Raw genomic sequence first — 6,735 nt, 5'->3', positions numbered from 1 at the left:
TTTATGATATCTAGTCCTTATGTCACTGCATCTTTACCGTGCTTACTTGTATGTTTGTCCCTTTAAATCAGATGAAAAAGAGAATGAGTGTGTTTTTAAAAAGACCAGAGTGGAGTTCATAATATGGAAGTGCATTCATGAGTTTTTGGTGTGATCATAAGTTAGCTAAGTTGGTTTAACCATAAGGTGGGAAGATAACTATCTGTCATGAATACTATACTTGAGACACACCCCATGAAACTAGATAAATAAGAAGATCCTAATAAGAAAAAGGGAAAGAACAATTAAAGTTGAGGAATAAGAGAAAAAGACTAAGCAATAAGGCTAGGCACCAATGGTTTTAAATATTGAGGCATGTGTCTGTGGTGTTCTTGTGTGAGGGATCTACTTGGATGAATAAGTTCTTAGGGGTGCCTTATCACTTGGTAACTTGGGTTAACTAACTTGGGATTATCAGCTGAAAGTCCACTATCAAGAGTAACCCTCACCACAGAACATTTAGTAACCCAAAGAGGTGCTGGACACCAAGGCCTCAAGAAAAGAAAATGAATAAACTATATGCCTGTGGTGTGTATGTATGGGGGAGAGACTTGAGGGAGTAAGTCCTTAGGGGTGTCTCAACACCTAGCACCTTGAACCAACTGGTTCGGGAGTGTTGGCTGAAAGCTTATCTTAAAGAGTTGCCCCCTTACAGAACACTTAGCCTAAGAACACAAATAAACCCTGAAATAACAACAAAAGGATCAATGAATAAAAGTTTCATGGGATGCAATCATAGTGAGTATTCTAGGATATGATAAAGGTCTGAAAGCCAGGAATGAACCTAAGTTGCTATGCATGAAACCACCATAAAACCAAGGACATGACTTCCACAAGAATGACTCATTTCTCTTGGTATCCCATTCATCATTCTCTTGTTCCAGTACTTGCTTAGGGATAAGCAAGCTTTAAGTTTGGTGTTGTGATGCCAGGGAATTTTGGCCAGTTTCACTGACCTTTTCTTTACTATTTTTAGGATAGTTTCATGCATTTTCTTAGGAATTAAGCTAGTTTTGTGTAGATATTCACTTACACCTTGATTCAAGCATACATTGTGCATTTTACATGATTTCATGAGGATTTTACATGAGTTTAGTAACAAATTGTATTCTGCATTACCCATGACTTGGACTAGAACATTGATGCACTCTATTGCCTGATTTCAGGACCAAAGGAAGCAAGGAATGAGAGGTAACTTGCAAAGTTAATGAGAAAAGTGACTGCCAATGACGCTCTCGAAGCCATCATTACCCACGTTAAGAGTCACGTTAACTAAGTTAACGTGAACTCTAAGGTGAAGAAGGGAATTTGAGCCAACGTTAGTGACACTTAACATTATCACTAACGTTGGCCAATGCTCACAAGTGGCCACGTTAGAGTCCATGTTAACTTAGTTAACGTGGCCTCTAACGTTAAAAGCGGGAAGGAAGCAAACATTAGTGAAATTCAACATCGTCACTAACGTTGGCCTAAGTGCACAATGCCATGTTAACTCCCACGTTAACTTGGTTAACGTGGAAGCTAACGTGAAGAGGCAAGAGTGGTCGACAACGTTAGTGACACCCAACATTGTCACTAACGTTGGGGATGGCTAAGCATGGCCACGTTATAAGCCACGTTAACCTAGTTAACGTGGATTCTAACGTGAGACATGGGCCACATTGGAACGTTAGTGACAATGTTGAATGTCACTAACGTTCTCGAAGGATGGCAAGCCCACGTTAAAGAGCCACGTTAACTAAGTTAACGTGGGCTCTAACGTAGGAGCAATGGGGGCTTTTCAACGTTATTGGGAAAGTTAAGTCCTAATAACGTGTGCGAAGGACCTAGAGGTAACGTTGGTGGCAACGTTTGTGCCACTAACGTTGAGGTTAACGTGGCTTTTACTTAGGAACGTTAGTGAGAAAGTTGATTGTCACTAACGTTCTCGAACTCATATTTTCACTAAACATTAACAACCCTAACGTCCTGAGCTAAAATCTCTGCCCACTTCACACTTTCTCTCTGCAAGTACAGCCAAGCCCAAATAAAGAAGAGAACTGCTTCAAACTCAAGATCCAAAGGCCCAAGACTTGAAGAGCCAACTAGCAGATGAGAAGAGTAGTATATATAGGAGTAGCTTTGAATTATTTTGAGGAGTTGCTAGGAGTTGGAAAATAGCATAGAACTACTTCCTGTATTTTACTTTCTCTGCTTTTCTAGTTTTCATCATGTATTCTCCATCTTTGTTTTCATTTTCCAGAGCTATGAACAACTAAACCCATTTCATTGGGTTAGGGCTGATTCGCTCAACTAGAACATTCCTCTAATTAAAGTTGCTTGATCAATCAATCCTTGTGGGATTCGACCTCACTCTATTGTGAGTTTTTACTTGACGACAAATTCGGTACACTTGCCGAAGGAAATTTGTTATGAGACAAGTTTTCCGTGCATCATTGGGCATCACCGTTGTCAATGGCTACTTCCCGTCCTCTCAGTGAAAATGTTCCAAATGCGCTGTCGCCGCATGGCTAATCATCTGTCGGTTCTCGATCATGTTGGAATAGGATCCATTGATCCTTTTGCGTCTGTCACTACACCCAACACTCGCGAGTTTGAAGCTCGTCACAGTCATCCCTTCCTAGATCCTACTCGGAATACCACAGATAAGATTTAGACTTTCCAGATCTCAAGAATGACCGCCAATTATCCTAGCCTATACCACGAAGGTTCTAATCTTAGATTAGAAACCCAAGAGAGTATACTCCAGCTATCGTCCAATGACTACGTTGAACATCATGTAGATTGCTTTGTGGTTGTTAAGCACGCGACCTTGGCTAAGCGAGTAACGAAGATTGGGTGATTGTCATGGGTCACCCCTTCATTCTGACTTAACTGAATTAAGTACAAGAGTATATCTTGGAGAAGAAGTAGGCGTGAATTGAATAGAAAACAGTAGTAATTGCATTAATTCATGAAGAACAGCAGAGCTCCACACCTTAATCTATGGTGTGTAGAAACTCTACCATGGAAAATACATAAGTGACAATAGTCTAAGCATGGCCGAATGGCCAGCCTCAAAGGTCTAAGGACTACACGTCCAAAGGTAGATGAAAATACAATAGTAAAAGGTCCTATTTGTAGAAAACTAGTAACCTAGGGTTTACAGAAATGAGTAAATGATGCAGAATCCGCTTTCGGGACCACTTGGTGTGTGCTTGGGATGAGCATTGAAGCTTTCACGTGTAGAGACTTTTCTTGGAGTTAAAAGCCAGCTTTTGTGCCAGTTTGGGCGTTTAACTCCAGCTTTTATGCCAATTATGGCGTTTTGACGCCAGAATTTCTATACTGACTTTGAACGCCGGTTTGGGCCATCAAATCTCGGGCAAAGTATAGACTACTATATATTTCTGGAAAGCCCAGGATGTCTACTTTCCAACGCAATTGAGAGCGTGCCAATTGGGCTTCTGTAGCTCCAGAAAATCCACTTCGAGTGCAGGGAGGTCAGAATCCAACAGCATCTGCTGTTCTTTTTCAGCCTCTAAATCAGATTTTTGCTCAGGTCCCTCAATTTCAGTCAGAAAATACCTGAAATCACAGAAAAACACACAAACTCATAGTAAAGTTCAGAAATATGATTTTTATTTAAAAACTAATAAAAACATAATAAAAACTGGCTAAAAAATATACTAAAAACATACTAAAAACAATGCCAAAAAGCGTATAAATTATCCGCTCATCAGACACCAAAAGTATAAACTAGCTCAAAGTGAAGGGGCAGTATAGGAAATGTCATGGGTAGAAAGTTGAAGAGCAGATACTATACCTAAAGATTTCCATAAAGATTTGTAAGTGGGAGAAAGTCTCGACAACCTAGTCGAAAAAGATGAACTCGACTCTTTTGGGGGAGTAATCCTAAAGACTTGTCTGGCAAAGTAAGTAGCTTCAGTGTTCTTACAAAAAAGTTAAAGGAAGGTGTTCCAAACGAGAAGGAAAGAAAGAAGAAATCGACTCGAGTTGTCCTAAGGTCGAGTTTGGACCTAAGAATGAATATGTGACATTAGAGACTTGAAATGGAAGTAGTACCTGGCTATGCCATAAGGCGATAGTCTCGACATCAAGATTGGGAGCTCTTAGAGTCTCATGCTCATTATAAAATTGTGACACGCTAGTCACCAGAGGTGAAGGACCTACGACGTGAACGTCATCATCACCCTCTTGGGACGAAGAAGCTGGAGTGGCAGAAACTCCACCTAGAGCAGCCGTAGCAGCTTTGGCGGCAAAGACAGAAGTAGATGCCATTGTCGTTCTTGTAGTAGAAGTAGTAATGGGGATGTTAGTGGTAGTGGTTGCAACTATAGTAGTGGATAAAGATAAAGCAGCTGTAACGGCTGGAGTACTACTAGATTGAAGACTAAATTAAGTAGCCATGGAATGAAATTTTCAAATGAAGAAGGGTTTGCAAAGAAAGCAAGAAAGTCTTGAGAGAAACGAATATCTGGGAAGTGTTTGATGAAAGTAATGAGCAATGATGAGGATTTAAGAATATCAAAAGAATTTAAATCAATGAAAGGCTCATTAGAGCACATTTAGAAACGTTAACATTTCCAGAAATGCAAGATCCATTTCATGTAAAAAGAAATGCAGGATCTATTTCATGATCGATCCACACATGTAAAAAGAAAGTATCTCAACAAGTATCATTCTCAACAAAACAAAGAAATTCAAAAATACTAAACAAGATAAGGGAAACTAAGCTCCTTAACATAAGCTTCAGATCCTGTTGACGTTGGTCCAGGTTTGAAGATTCATGTGCTGCTTCCTGGGAGTTAGTGGCTCGAGTAACAGCTTCGACTAAAGCCTCTTGACCTGAAAGCTTCAAAGTGTGAGCTTTTGAATCATTTTCAGTTAAAGAGAAAGGGCAATATTGGTGGATGTAACTTTGACTCTTCTTGATTTCAGATAAGCCAGTTCTTTCTCTAAGGTTGTAATTTTTTACACTATTTATTGTTCTTTTGCACTACCCTTTGACAAAACATTAGTAACTTGAGACTTAGCCACGTCATATTTTGTGAATTGAGTGTCATAGTCGACTAAGGTCTCAAGTGACTTGTTCAGTTCTTGATCACCATCATGAATTCTAGAAAAATGGGAGGTGACGTCCTCGATAAATAAACCAAGGGTAGAATACATGTCAGAGAAAATATGTTGTCGAGAAAGGCAAGTGTATCAATAAGTTGAGCCATTATAGTGTTATTGTTAATATCCTCAATAGAATGATTCAAGCAGTCAAGAATAATATTGAATTTATCAATGACTTGAGGATCTAAACTCATGGCCACAAGGGGTAGATTTTTCTATAACCTCTTCTTTTTTGTCGATGTTGCCTAAGTAGATTTTTCAATTGTTTTCAATCCTGGACCAGAAGACATTTCCATAGCTACTTTAGAGGAATACGCTTGTCGAGCTTCGGACAAGAGTGTTTCTAGGTCGAAGTCAATTTCGTCAGAGTTCAAATCTTTAGCTTTTTGAGAAGGAACATTAAGTGACGATTCCATATCTTGATCGATGAATATCTGTGTTGACAGTTTGGGAGTGGTGTCCTTATCGATGAATTTCTGTGTCGAATATCCAAGAAAAAACATAGGATCAGGTGGCAGTCGAAAGAAACGTAATACAAAATCTAAATAAAAGAGGTACCAATGGAGAAGAGATTGGAATATGAGGTACTGCTGATGATGATATATTCTTAGTCGGAATCAAAACAAGTACAGATGGATTAACAATCAGAGCAGGCCGAAGGAACTCTATTTTAGCATAAACTGATTGATCCACTTCTCGATCAGAAGGATTGTCGACATTAGCAACTCAGGAGAAAGCCTTTTTCTGGGATTATTTCGACTACAATATATTTGGAAAATTCTAAGTATAAGAAATTGTTAAGTTGTGACAGACATTATTAAGTATATATCTTTGAGGTTGCAAGTCAATTTTTTTGAGGCTTTGGTGTTTCATTTTTCATCAGAACATCAATGGGTCCACGCTTCTTTGAAGTAAAAGTTGCACCAATCGACCTTCCTCTGCCTTGACTTATATCCTTTATGGTCTTTTTTGTTGATATTACATCTTCATCAATATCCAAGATTTCCTCAACTGGTTATGGGTTAGTAGCAACTCGAACAATAGGTCTGTGTCGAGTAACTGGAGAAATTGAAAAGACAAGGTAGGCTGGGTATTGAAATTATGCTTAAGAAAGTACTAAATACTTGAAAAGAAGGTTTCTTTTACTCACCTCTGGTTTATTTTTACACTATCTGCGTAGGAGAAAAGAGAAAGGGCTTGATCGGCAGATATACAATGAGCAAAAAAGTATTTTGACCACCATTTGTGAAAGCTAGAGGTCGATCGAAAACAACAAGTGACATTCAGATGTTGGTATTGAGTCGACATCCTCTGGTGGTTCATTTCTAATATCTTGTCGAATTCTATTGTCTCTGACACCTCATAATGAATCTTTTGAGCCTTAGGGTCAAGAGACAAAGGAGAAGGTAAGGCTTGGTGATGCGAGCAAATTCGTCGGTTAAGAATTCCTTCTCGGTAAAGAAGAATTAACCTCGTTGCAAGTATAGTTCTCAACCAACAAGTAATGCTCAATCAAAGTTTACAATTTCTAATCTAAACCGAGATTCTTTCAACCTCGGGTCGTCTTTCCTAGGA

The sequence above is a fragment of the Arachis ipaensis genome, chromosome B09, assembly GCF_000816755.2.
Source record: "Arachis ipaensis cultivar K30076 chromosome B09, Araip1.1, whole genome shotgun sequence".
Taxonomy (NCBI): domain Eukaryota; kingdom Viridiplantae; phylum Streptophyta; class Magnoliopsida; order Fabales; family Fabaceae; genus Arachis; species Arachis ipaensis.
The sequence above is the reverse complement of the archived record's forward strand: the minus strand, read 5'-3'. Positions refer to the sequence as shown.